Genomic DNA, 14,328 nt, shown 5'->3' on the forward strand with positions numbered 1-14,328 from the left:
GGGAGCTGGGTGTGTTCAACCTAAAGGAGAGAAGGCTCTTAGCAATTTGTATAACTATGTAATAGGAGTGAATCAAGATGAGGGAGCCCAGCTCTTTTCTGTAGTGTTCAGTGACAGGACAAGATGCAACAAACAAATTAAAACACATGAATGTCTGTCTGAACACAACCACCCCACTGTTTTACTAGGGAGGGAGAGGGCATGAGGTGCTAGAGCTGGGGTCTTGATTGTACAGCTGTTTCATGGGGAGTGAGCAAGGATTTTACAAGAGGGAGCTCACACAATTGCAGTCATCTTCTCTTGAATGGAACAGGCCTGATACAGTCTTGTTTCTTATATTAAGGAAGTTGGTGTTCTCTGTGCAGTTACCTTGGGCTTGGAGAGCATCAAGTGCCCAGGAAGGGAACTGACCTTGTGTTGTAGACTTAGGCTTTGTATTTGTGGGGAAGATAACATACATTACATAAATAGAAAGCTCTTGCTTCCAATATACTCTCATAGTACTTTGGTAGAGATCCTTCCAAGGCAGTTAGTTAATTTCTCCAAGATTTGATGAGCTATGTCAAAGACCTGTGAAGGTGAAACAAATCATAAATTTCAAATAATTAAAATTATACTACAATAATACATGTAATTAACTGAAGAGAATGGTCCTGTTTCGCAAAGAGATGTGTAACACTGGACACTTCCTCTCGTTATTTCTTGAGTGAGCCAACAGCAGTTGTAATTATTAGTGCATTAGCAAATTGAGGAACAATGTGGAAAAAATATTGAAAATTGTAAATCAAAGAGGGAAGGATGATGTAATTTTATAGGCTTAAAAAGAGGAGTAAAAATAACCGAGTTTTAAACCCCCAGGGAAAAAGAGGAATGCCTTTAATAACCTTTAAGGCTTTGCAGGAGCCTTCCATTTACTTGCCAGGTGCTTGATACTGAAGAAAGAAAAACATTTTTTTTCTACTCTGGGTTGTTTTTAATAGTACTTTGTGTGTCAAATAAGACAGTACGCTTAAACTTCACAGGAAAAAGGGTTTAAAATATAATTGGTGTAGCAAAAGGAAATTTCAAATTAAATAGAGTTAGTCTTCAAACATGTTAATTGGGAGGGGGATTTGGGTCGTTGGCTTAGTGGTGTGATGTTTAACCACTTCTAGGAGGAATTGTGTTGCTCTTCTCACCACAGCATAAATTTGTGGGACTTTATATTTCATAAAGTTGCTACAACATTTTAATCTCTAGGAGTTTTAGCTGCATTTGCCATTCAATTTTTTTCTTTTTCTACTGAAGATATACTACAAATTCATTTGCTGGGCATTGGGCATAAACTGTATTTGAACTTCATTCTCAGGGGTAATCTCTTGAAATGAAACTATAGTAAACTTGGCCCCATTTTGCATTAAGATGGAAAGATTGTATCTTCTGTTGCGGTTAGTCTTCCACTGTTACAGTATCTTTAACAGGCCACTGGCGCAGTGGAGAAAAATCCGTGCCTCGTGAGACTTGAAGCTTGCAAAATCAAACAATTCAAGAAAAAAGCCTTGTTTGTTAAATTATTTTTTCTAGAGGCTGACAGATCTTATTCTCCTGCCTCACACTGACTGGGATGTCACTATGTTAAGAGCAAGCAAATCTTGCTTTTCAGGGGAAGTGAATGGTGTTTGGAAGGCAGTTGAACTTATGACTTCATTTGAGATCTGAGCTGTTGATTGCCTGTCTGTTTTTCACATGTTCCTTTGAAAGACCTGTATTGATGTTTTGTGAGAACACCAAAATGTTAATGCTTAGGTAGAAGTGAGATTATATTTTTTAATAACAAAATGGACTTCTATCATTCATCTATTGCTTATACCTCTTAGAAAGCTGGTTTGTACAGCAGATTGCTGTGTTTTGCTTTGAATATAAAAGTAGCAGGGAAGTATGTAACTGGCATGTTACCGCAGCATATTTAATTCTCTACTGAAGAGCCTGTCTTGAATTTAAGTACTTGTATTGAAATATGTGGTGTTTCAGAAATATTTTTCTATGACACAGTACACTTTGGGAATGATTTTGTTGTTGAATAAAACTTTTCTGCAGGTGACAGTGACTCTGCCTTTGAGTTTAATACTTTATTAACAAGATTTGCATCAGGAAGAAGCTGTTCACTGGCATTTTATAGATAATTCCAAGAAATTTATAAGTTCTTCAGTACTTATAATTAATTATTGGACAACAGAAGTAGTCCTTCCCTTAATTTCTGTCACAGATGTAAGCACAATGAAGCAAGCATCTCCAGAGAAATGTGTGGCATGAGGCTGGGACCACATCCTTCATTAGGCTGCCTCAGGGTGGTGTTTTGTTCTTTTGGTTGTATTACTGGCCATTTCTGCAATACTGCTTGAAGTGATGGTGTTGGGATGTTGTTTGAGTGGAGCATTATTCTTTTTGACACGTTTGTCTTCAGAGCAAGAATGTTAAACTGAGCTTTTATACTTAAATCTGCAGCCCTTTTCAACCAAGTGCACAGTGAGTTGATGCTCCCTATTTGGCTATTTGATAGCAAGTTCTGAAGAGTTGCTTGTACAGGGAAATTTTGTGGGTCTGTCCTGTCCTCCACTGATGCTTCACTGGATCTGATTACATGTGTTGTGCTTAAAGGCAATGAAGTTGTTTTTACCATCTTCTCTTTTCTTCGTGCATGAGAGAATCCCTATTTCAACACATCTTCCCTTCATTATGTGTGTTTTTTTTTGATGCAGTATTCATCTACTTCTGCTGCTCCTCTTGTGCTGGTTGAAATCAGTATAGCCATGGGGTATTCAGTGAAGCTACAACTTCATCAGCATGCAGTCTGCTCTATTCGTAAAATATATCACAGTGTCTGTTTTGAGCAATTTCTTTTTCCTGAGGTTTTATCTTGTTGATGGGTTTTAGTTCGTGACAATGTTCAGGCAGCAGGAACACGAAGAAAAATGTCTCAATTGCTGTACAATATCAGCTTTTCTGCCCTGCTTCTACCGAATGTCCTGTGGTGCAGCATGAACAGAAATTGAGGAACTCTAGCAACAGAAATTTCTATGGGCTGTCACAGGGGTGCTTGCTATTTCATGGCTACTGTGTCAGCATAATTTTGCTAGCTTTTAGGTATGGAAGGTATGCAGTTGTTGTGCAGTGCAGGAACACTGACTGCAGGACTTCTGCCCAACCTCACCAACTGACTTCATTAGGTCATAGTGACACAGACTTCTTTCAGTGCTTTAAGCAGTAGTGGAGCTGTAGTGATAATGGTTGGGAACTAAGGAAAGAAGTCAGGTTAGAAAATGCAACTTTAAACAACCTTCCAAAAATATCAACCCCCCTGACTATTTTCCCTCTTGTGTTGCTATTTCAAATAGTATGCAGAGTGGGTTGTGTGAGGACATGAGCCATGAACATTTCTCTGAGAACAGACACTAAGTGTTCTGGAATGAACATACCCATTGACTAGAGTCCATCTGCCCTAGTGTTGAAAAGGAAGGGATTTGACAAACTGAAAGCAGAAGGTGGGAGAAGAGAAGGAAAAAAGCAGCCTGTGAAGAGTATCTGTTGCTAATTGTTTGTGTCACTTCATCAGCTGGGTAATGAGAAGAGAGATGAGGAGATGAGAAAAGTTGTCTCTCTACTCCGAGTTGTAAGGTTTCCACAGCTTATGCTTCTTTTGTTCCATCATCATTTGGAGGAGACATTAATAATATAGCTCACAAAATGAACATCTGGAATACCTCTTAAATATTTATGCCACTAAGACTCAAGTTGTTGCTGGTGTTAGTATTTGACAAGGTGTGCTGTAGTTGAGAATGTATTTATTAATCAAAATACGGTCTTGTTGGCTTTCATTAGGAAAGATCTCAAATCTTTTGACAGAAAATTGCAACAGAATTCTGTTTAAGAGTATGCAAACCAATTCTAACATTAATTGGTCCCAAAGAAAATTACGGCTGTGTTACATCTTCCTGTATGTACATCTTATGTTTTCCCTCATCTGTCACCTACTAAATTATCAATGCTCATTCTCCTGTTCTATTTCTGACAACTCATGACAGCAATATTCATCTCATGACTTTGAAAAACCATAAGGGAGGAATAATTCTGGCAGCTTTAATGTTTGTAGATAATTGAAGTGGGAGTAATGTTTGGGTTTGCAGCATGATGTGCTCTCTGCACTCTTGAATAAAGAATACTCACAGATGTTTAGAAATGATTGCCTAAACTGTCCAGTGTGTATGTAGGTATGTGTAAAGCTCTCTTGGGACTTATGATTACTTCTCTTAGAAGCTTATTGGCTGGTTTGCAAGAAGTAAGTGAACTTGCATAATGCCACCAATTTTGTGTTGGACAGCCATTATGGGTAAACTTTAGGAGAAGGCTGGTCTTGTAAGTTATTGGTAATTATCTTGTCCTTTGAGTGGCAGTGAGTTTCTGCTGAATGCTCTGGCTTCTGTTTGTTCTTGTGAAGCAGTGTCCTGAGCTATGACAGTTCCTGAGCTCACTGTTATAGTTCATATTATTCAAATACATACCTAGGATTTAAAGGGGAAATTACTGTTAATTCCAGTCATTTGTCTGGTCAGCTGAGAACCCAAAAGGCAAAGACTTGACTCTAATCCTAGGTACATTAATATTTCTCCTAAAGGTTGCTGTATCAATTAAATATATAAACCAAGGTAAAAATCCTGCATTCTGAGGTAGTCTTCTTGCAAGGAAATACATACTTATCAAGTCAGAGACATCTGTGAATCACTTGTTCACTTTCCTGGAATTATTTTTTTTATACTAAAAAAGTGCTTAAGGATACTGTTTTACTGGTATTGTTAGGTTTTTTAATTGGCAGGGCTGAAGCGTGTTTCACTCTTTCCCCTAGGGAATTATTCAATTGCCTAACAGTCTGTACTTAAATGATTCCTGCTATGTGGCCAAAACACTTTGCTTAACTTCACCACCTTACTATGACCATGACTATACTTAGAATTACTTTTCCTTTTCTTGTGTATTTGAGATGAGGAAGGAATTCAAAGTAAACTGGAAGTTGAATTGCTAATCCGGTTTCCATTGTTATTAACAATTTGGAAAAAAGTTTGCTTTTTTTGAACATATTAAAAATAGTTAATTTGTGGTTTTGGAACTTCAGATCAGGCAGCTGGTTTGGTCTTGGATTTGTTTTTATATTGGATGAGCAATTGAGTGACTTCCCATGCCCATAACTGTGATTATGAATTAAAAATTTATTCCCTAAATGTTCTACTACATTCACCTGAATGCTTTATTTCTGTAACCGTCGCTACTAGGAAATTCACTTACCAGCATGTATTTGGAAAGAGTTGGCAGAAAGGAATAAGTACCTCTAAAAACAACTGATTTGTTGTTTTTCTTTGGGAACAATTTTGTTGAAAAAATACTCTATGTCCCCGTTGGAAATGAGTTGGTTTCTTTTCCAGATGCTGTTTACCCTAGCTGTTTTTTTTAAACGTTCGCTTGTTGCTTTTTTGCATTGCAAGCCCCCTATTTAGGTGACCAAACTCTTAGTATTTCACTTGATGTATTTCATAAAATGCAAGTGAAATTTCTGTCTTGAGCAGTGGTGTGATAGCTCTCACCAACAGTTCCAAATGGTACCAGTTTCTTCACCATACTACAGTACTTTGTCCCAATTGCTACCAGTTTTTTTAGTTTCTGAGCAGGAGCAGCTAGCAATGCTATGTTCAGTGCTACACTTCCCAAATTGGAAAATAAACATTCCATAGATACTCCACATGAGAAAATGCTGTGCTGCTGGAACATACACTCTTTTAGAAGAAAGATAAAGCTGTGGTTTGGAATACCTTCTGTTCCATGAGAAATTCATATTCCTGGTATATTTTTGTTTCCATAAATGTTAGTGTGTTAACCCCTATATTCTGGTCAAGTTCCAACTTGAACAATTACTTTTTTCTCACTGAAATTCTCCTGCCTTCTCTATTGAATATAATATTCTTCACTTCCTATTCAAAGCTGTTCTGTGGGTGTCGGTGTGATAGCTAACAGTTGCCAGGTCTTAACCCAGAGGTACTATGACAAGGTCATGCTTGTGAAACCCAGCTGTAATTATTGGTGAACCTCGGTTTTAGCCTTCTATCTGATAAAAGTAATTTTGGAAACACAAATGTTACCACCAGTGTTTTAAAATAAAATGCATACAGCTCTTTTCTGGGGGAGGGGTGTTTGGTGACTGTTTTCTTGCATTTTTTTTTTTTTTTTTTTTTTTTTTTTTTTTGGAGATGGTGCACATTGACCCCAGGCTTATCCAAGTCCTTCCAGTTTGCCAGCGCGGTTGTAAATGAATTTTATAGCAGCCATTGGCAAAATGTTTTTGCTCTTTGATGGTGAAACAGTGGGCACAGGTTGCCCAGCAAAGCTGTGGGTTCCGCATCCCTGGCAGTGTCCAAGGCCAGGTTGGATGGGGCTTAGAGCAACCTGGTCTAGTGGAAGGTGTCCCTGCCCATGGCAGGTGGGTTCAAACCAGATGATCTTTAAGGTCCCTTCCAACCCAAACTGTTCTATGGATCTATGAAAATGGCTTGTGTCTTACCTGTGGTATGGACTTCTGTATTTGGTGAGGACAGTTTCTTAATATGATATAATGTGTAGGCTCGCTGCAGCTAACTGTCCTGTTTCAGATGGAGCTTCTCCCAAAACCAAAGTTCATGTCAGGCACCCTAATTCTCCGTTAGACCTCAGTAATACAGGATGCTTCCTGTTCAGGCATTCTGGCCCAATTAGACTCTTGACATAGTCCTCCTATTTCTTATTGCTTCTCATTTGTTGCACCAAATGCCTCTTTCCTGAGTTCCTGGAACAGTATGTCAACAGCCAGGGGGTGCCTGAATGCTTCCTCTTATAGAATTCCCTGCTGGTCCATCAGGCTGGATGGAGGCCAAAGGTCTGGTGCCTTTTCTGCAACCTTGCAGTTGGTTGTAAAGGTTTCTGACTGAAAAGATCTTTAATTCCTTCCTTACCAAGTTGCAGCTACAAGGAAATATGTTTCCTTTTCTGTGTTCTACTAATGGTTTGGGGAAGGTTATGAGGGAATAGGTATCTTTCCTCATTTTGATCATTGCTTGTTATTATGAATTTCCTTGTCTGAATATTTAGTTATAAAAGTTCTCAAAACTCTTTCTACGAGAAGAGGACTTGAGGATACTCATTGCTTTTATTGAAATATCTTATAGAAATATTTTTGTCTTCCAAATTTAATATTTGAGTTTCACAAATACCCCAATGCATGAATGTGCAGAAGACAAAGGCCTCTAATATGTGGTGCTGCACTGCATTCAGAAACACGACACTCAAAACAATTGTGATATCACTCCTTTCATCAGATCCAGCAAAGTCTTGTGCTCTATCCCACAGGACCAGCTTAAATATTTTTTTTCCATTGCTAAAAGTACAGGTTATAAAATTACAGAGGCAGGAACAGTTGCTTCTGCAAGGGAATTAACTTGATGAGAACTTTGGGCTTTAGTGCACTGTAGTAATATGAAGGACACTTGAACTGGTAAAATGGCTCTGGCTGAAGTTTCTGAAAGTGTTTGGTGTTGGTGGAAGCTGACCAGAGTATGACTGAGTTTGGTGGGAGCATAGCTGAACCCGTGCTAGGTACTTGGAAAACTCTGACCTTGCAGTGGGTAGAATGGCTAGGCTTAAATTTACTTCTCTGCTGTTCATGGTAATTAATGCTATCTCTGAATTTGTGCTAATTAAAAACAAAAGTATGCATGAGGTAAGTGTAGCAAACCTGATTGGATTCAATAGAGTAAGAAGCAAACTCTTGGGTTTTAACTGTGAGTAAATCCCGCTGTATTCTGCAGGTCAAGAAAATCAAAGCTGCCTAACTGGATATAGTTTGGCAAAATAGCCATCTGTAGCTGATGGCATGATTAGCTTTTGGGGAACTTAGACTGCTGCCTATGGACAGTAGAAGTAAGTGTTTGTAGGTTCTCATACCTATTGTGGTCTATTTGCTGAGTGTACTCTGTAAGTGATGCTTACCTGCTTGTAAAGAGCAATACTGAACTCATCCTTCAAAAAAGAAAATCTTCTCTCTCCATGCCAGTAATTCTTCTTAGTACTTCTAAGAAATGGCAAGCTAACAAATGTGTGGGGAGTACTTGGACTTGCGTAGACATACTCCAAAACTTGAGGAAAAACTAATTTTCTGCTGTAGTTGAAGTACCATTCAGCTTAAGAAAAGTTGTTGTTACGAACACCATCAGTACGGTTCAAATGGTAAAAACTTGTGTTCTGTCTCCATCTGTAGCCTTTTCTAGTGCTTTCTGTGGAAAATCAGGTTTGGGTAGCTCCACCCTATTCTGGGAAGACTGCTTTGATGCCTCTGTCTTCTCTTAGGTTTTCTTCTATTCTTTTAAACTTGCTTCTCCCATAGTGTTAAGAGTAGATGATACAGTGATAGGCATTAAAAATCAATCTTTTTTTGATCTTGCTTCTTCATATCCCCCTTCTCTTGTCATTTTCCATGTCATGGCACACACTTAGACTTTAAATCGCTCCATCTCACAGGTCTTATGTCAAGTGTTTCACTTTATAAAATATGTTGTCTTTGTGCATTTCTAGTATTGTTTTATTTATGCTCTACATATACCTTTTTTTTATACAACACAGAGAAGGTGGAGGGTCTTCTTTTGTGAAAGGTATACTCAGTGTCAGAGTCAGTGCCAAGTTTCTCCAAAACTTTCTACTTCTACATTCCTCATCCTGCAGGCAAGGCACTTCTATATGCCTTGGTACTGGGATGTATGAACAGATCTATATTAAGTCTGAGCTGTGTGATGGGTCTCTTGGAACTGTGGGTCAGTCATTTTGTCCAGGAGATGGAATGACTGTACACTGCCTTAGTGATATGACTGATAACTGTGATGCCACTGGGATCACTGCCCAAGGATCAGATGAATGCATATCTCTGCTCTCTTGGGGGTTGTTTGTGTGACCCTTGAGCGGTGGTGGTCTCCCTCTCATTACCCAACAAGTATCCTTAAGGCTGACAAAAGTAGCAACTTGTTCATAAAATCATCGGCGTTTGTGTAGATCAACTTTCAGGCAAGATCTGGATCCATAATTTTTATAAATAAAAAGTAGCTGTACTATTAGATTTGTTTTTTGCTGTTCAGGTTCTCTTTATATACTGAATACTGAGTCATATAGCAGGAGCCAGACCATGACTAAGTTATACTTAGAGCTGGGGACAACCTCCCAAACAACAAGCAGCTACTTGATTATTTTGAAACTCTGCAAGACAGTGTTTGTAGCTGCATTTCTGTTGGTTGAGATGTTCTAATTGGATCTTGTAAGCAGTTCTCTTCAAGGTATCTGACCCCATTGCTGTTAACCTGCACTGGTGATGGGTGACTAGTTTTGCTTTATTGTATTCAATACAACTAGGTTTAGGAGTCGAAGGAAAAAAAGTGTGCACGTTTTCTCCCTCATCATTCCTCATGTCTGCTTCTTTTGATAACCAACATGTGTGGTCTGGAAATCCAAGCTGTTCAGGGATATTTTGTTAGGGTAGGCTTTAAAAGGCAACATAGAACTAAGTTTTATCCTGCCCAAGTGTAAGAATCTAATGAATGTTTTTATTTTAATTGCTGAGCTCAGGAATTCTTAGCACATTCATGGGATTTGTTGGTTTTGTCTGGCTAGTTGAATGGATGAAGTAAACAGTGATAGAGAAAGTGCCTGTATAGCCTGTATAGCCCACTTCATGTCTGTTTACAACAATAGAGCTGTTGTGGAAGACTGTACCTAGACAGCTAGAACTTTATTCAACTGTTTTAGCCATGTCTGCTTTTAACAATGGCCTTGGGATGGACCCTGGTGACTTGCTTTCTTTTAATTGTCTGCTGCTGCCACTAACTTTTTTACACTTTGCTAAGTCAGAGATACGGTGAAGTAATTTCAAACTACTGAGTAGCTATACTGAAAACTGCATGCTTGCTTTTATGAAGGGCTCAGGACCTGACTGTATGGCATTGCTTAGAAACTTTAGGTTTTCTTTCTTCTCATGGCTATTAGTGTGAGGTTTAGTGTGAGGTGTCCCTGCCCATGGCAGGGGGGCTGGAACTAGATGATCTTAAGGTCCTTTCCAACCCTAACTATTCTGTGATTCTATTATTCGCGTTTTGGACTTCAGTTTTTAGAGTTTTAAATTGTTATGTGCCTTCACATTTAGGGAGATTTAAATATTGTATGTCTGTTTAAATACAGATGACTACACATGCTTCTCTGATTTATAAGAACCTGGTGTATATGTATAACTATGTTCAAGGTTCATGTAGGTCGCATGGACAAGAAGCTGCAGATCATTTTTCTTCCTGTGACCACTTCATGTGTTTTTGAAATGCTGTGGCTAACTTGGAGAGCAAAAGGGACAGAACATGGGAATCCCATTTGGACTGGCACACCTTGGGAAAGTGGAGCGTGTTTCGGTGGAGGCTGGTGGATCCAGCAGCTCGTCTGTCTCCAGTGTACAGCTGTGGCAGTAAGCCTGCTGTGCTTGTGGAGTTTTTTGGCTGTGAGGCACTGTGTGCATTATGATGTTGAATTCCATCTCTGTCTTTCTGCATTGTATCTAATATTTAACCAGTTATTTTGACGAAGCATCTGCATCTGTAGTAGTGTGATTACTGATCAGCTAACAGGATATTCCATGCAGGGAAGAGACTGCTTAACTCATTTCCTTGGCTGGGGAAGAGCTGGCTTTTAAGTTATGTGTGCACTCCTTGGGCATCAGCACCTACTCTCACTTCCTAGGTCTTTACCTGGGCTTTTAAAGAATCAGAATTATAGAATCATAGACTGATTTGTGTTGGAATGGGCCTTGGAGATCATCCATTTCAATCCCTCTGCCATAGACAGGGACACCTTGCACTAGACCAAGTTCCTCCAAGCCCGTCCAGCCTCACCTTGAACACTGACAGGGATGGGGCAGCCACAGCTTTCCTGGGCAATCTGTCTCACTGCCCTCACAGTGAAGAATTTCTTCTTAATATGTAATCTAAATCTCCCCTGTCACCTTAAACCCATTCCTTCTTGTCATGTTACTACATGCCGATATAAAAAGTCCCTCTCTAGATTTCCTGTACACCCCGTTTAGGTACTAGGAGACTGCTATGTCTCCCCTTAACATGATGTCCTGATGGGATTGGAGAGTGTAAACTACCTCTCTCAAAACTGGTAATCTAAATTAAATGGTAGGTAAGGTAGGTGTAGGACATTTTTGTAAACAATAGCCAGTGATTGGGGCCTCCTTTAGCATAGCACAGTAGTTGTAGCCCTCCCCATAACAAGCACTGCACCTGATTTAAATTTAAAGTAGAAAAGCAAACTGCTTAAACAGATATTCAGGTTTTTATAAACCTAATCTGTATAATTATTGCTGTTATCTTTGAATGAATTGTTTTGCTAGTGTGTTATATGGTGTGGACAAAATGCATTCAGTACCTAATCTATGGTGTAGTTAGTGGGATCCTTGCCCATCTCAACTGTCCTAGTGAAGACCTGAGGATCAAAGAAGACCTAGCACTTTACTGTTCTAACCTCCTCAACTGCCACCTCCAAATTGTCAGCTTAAAACAGAAATATATCTACTTCAAATTGCAAGTAGTAAATTAATTAACATTAAACTGGAAAGTAACTATGAAAGAAATTGAGTCTGATTTACACAACAAAAGGAAATGCTGACTTTTAACTGAGTTCAGACTCTGTCCATAACTCAATTTCTTACTGTACTACGTGTTGCAAAGTTTTGGAGATCCTTACAATACTCAGGAAAGGAGTTGTGTCTAATCAATAAAGTACTAGTTTTAATTTTCATGGTTTCAGTTTTCTTTTGTTTCCTTTATATGGTCTTGTAGAATGTATCAGTTGGTGGGGGTAGGGAGAGGGTAGTATAGGAATGTCAGAGTCCAGAAAACAGATGGCAACAGCCTCTTTAGAGCTTTTGTGGTTTATTATATGAATAAGCACTTGGGGACCTCTTAAAAGCATGTATCCTGGACCCAATACCATATCCTTAGTCCAGAGAGCTCAATATTAATGTTTTGATACAGTTGGGATCTATTAGAGTATATAAAAAGCTCCACTGATTTGGAGCTCTTTTTTTATGTGTACATGTGCCTATTACCAAAGGTTGGCTCCTGATGTGCAGCTCATGGCTGTGCTGAAAGGGGAAGCAGCATTCCAGGAGATCTGGCTATTTCACAGGCATCTCTTGGGGTAAAGCTGGTGCTTGGTTCCTGCAGTTCCTCACTTAAACGATGTCTTATGTGAAGCACCCCAAGTGGTAGAAGGGATCAGACGTGTTGCTTGTGAAGTGGATGGCAGATTGGAAGAATGCATATTTAAAATCTGTAAAGCACAGCAATGTTTTCTGTACCTGGGCACACTAGGGTGAGGTGAAGTTATTATGTGAAGGCAGGGAAGAGGTAGAGCATTTTCTCTTGGTCCCAGATGCCCCACGGTGTGGTGGAGGCAGGTGTGCCATTTCAGTGTGAATTTTCCTGGGCTCTTTTAATGTAGAGCAAGTTGTAGAAAGGGTGGAGAGCTCTGCTGAAAAACAGAAGTTGCTGGTATTGCAGCAGGGAGCTTTGAGAGTGAGGAATACAAAGGAGAAAGGGATTCCTTCAGCCCACCTGGGAGATGTGTTTTGCTCAGTTTTTATATGATTTCAAATAGATTTGATTAATGTATGGCACCTTATTTCTCTCTGCTAGTCACCTGCCTTTGCCTGTGGTTTTATGTTTAAGGAGAAAAAGCATTTTATTGTGGATTCCACATGGCTTCTCTAAATTTATGATGATACTTTAGTGTGTGCGGCCATTTTATGCACACAACTGCTTTCTCATCCTGTTGTTGATTACTGATTATTTTGGTTGTATTTGTAACTATTAGACTATTTTGGAGCTTATACCAAAATAGGGTAGATGAGTGTGGTGGAATCCTGCATGCCATCACTGGCTATCCTGTAGAAATACTGATGCAGGATGCTGCTTTCTTATTACATCATTGTAATAAGAATTTCAAAGATGTAACAAACTACATCTTTCACAGCCTCAGTCTCCTCTTCTTTTCTCACTCTCCCCTGCTATAACCATTGTTTACATTCCCTTTTTCCCCATGCACCTTCCCGCCTTGTCTCTGCAGCTCATTTTTGGATGCTAGTCTTGCATACCAGGCTGACAGGCTGATCTGTTATGTTGTTGCTGATTTGCTGTGTCTAGGGGAAAATTGATTTTATTTTTTTTCTTTACTGTGTACTGCAGAAATCAATACTTTATGAGATGATGGAGAGCAGGAATAGCGGCGGCAGCAGCGATTTAGCTGAAGGTGCAGCAAACAAGCCTGGTGTACATGCTCAGTATTCCCAGTCCAAGTCCAGAATGGGAGGATCAGAAAGAATTTTGGTTTTGGCCTGAGAACAAGAAAAGGATTAAACCACCAGAAACTTGTTTTAACTTTTCTGTCAGAGAAAAAGAAGGGACCGAGTGCAGAATGGAGTGTAGCATGTGTTTTATGTAGTGATGGCTGAAGATCATAAAAAGACTTTCTTCTATTGTCAGTCCTAATTGGCTGCTGGCACTGATTAGCAAGAAGAAAGAAGTCTAGGAAAGGAAAGACAAATGGGGAATTTTATTAAGTGGAAAGCTGCTGAACAAAAGAGGACTTCTGTTCCTGTACATTCTAGTGATTGTAAAGAAATTAATTGTCTGACCTTCAGGCTCTTAGAGTTACAGCTTGGGTAGTATCGTAGAGATCTTTTTTTTTGTTGACTTATGCCTTGATCCATTTTGATATCCAGCTATGAACCCAGGATTTACTTACAAACTGTTGATAACTCTTTCAGCTGCTTAAAACAAACAGGGGAAGGGTGTGTATGGGGGAAGAAGTTTGAGGGCAAATAATTTCAAAGACGAGCTGTAGTATGTTTTGTTAGGAATTTCTGTACTTTTCTGAGCTTTTGTCCTACCACTCATGCAGTGGTGCCAGTGACATGAATGAATGAAGATTCTGCCTTGGATTCTTGAGCAGTGGAATTGGAGGTCTGGGACCATACTTCCTGGTGTTACGAGAAGATACTGTTGGAATGTTGAACGTAAAGTGGTAGCAGCATGAAGGCTGGATTTGAGTGTAATGCATTATATAGACCTGTGAATCATATGTATTTGACACTTAAGTGAATGCCAGTTAGCAAGTCTCTTCCAGTTTAATGCAAACTTGCAAAGATGAAAGCTGCATGTGAACGGATGTATAATGTGAATCTCA

General features: G+C 39.3%; 1 protein-coding gene across 4 annotated transcripts in view; it reads left to right on the forward strand.

The window, feature by feature from the left end:
- ATP8A2 (ATPase phospholipid transporting 8A2) overlaps window positions 1–14,328 on the forward strand; it is a 323,111-nt gene that overhangs the window by 124,583 nt on the left and 184,200 nt on the right. The gene's annotated exons all lie outside the window — the stretch shown is intronic.

Source organism: Pezoporus wallicus, unplaced genomic scaffold (genome assembly GCF_028554395.1).
Source record: "Pezoporus wallicus isolate ANWC-B61680 ecotype Strahan unplaced genomic scaffold, APGP_CSIRO_Pwel_v1 scaffold_6446, whole genome shotgun sequence".
NCBI classification, from domain to species: domain Eukaryota; kingdom Metazoa; phylum Chordata; class Aves; order Psittaciformes; family Psittacidae; genus Pezoporus; species Pezoporus wallicus.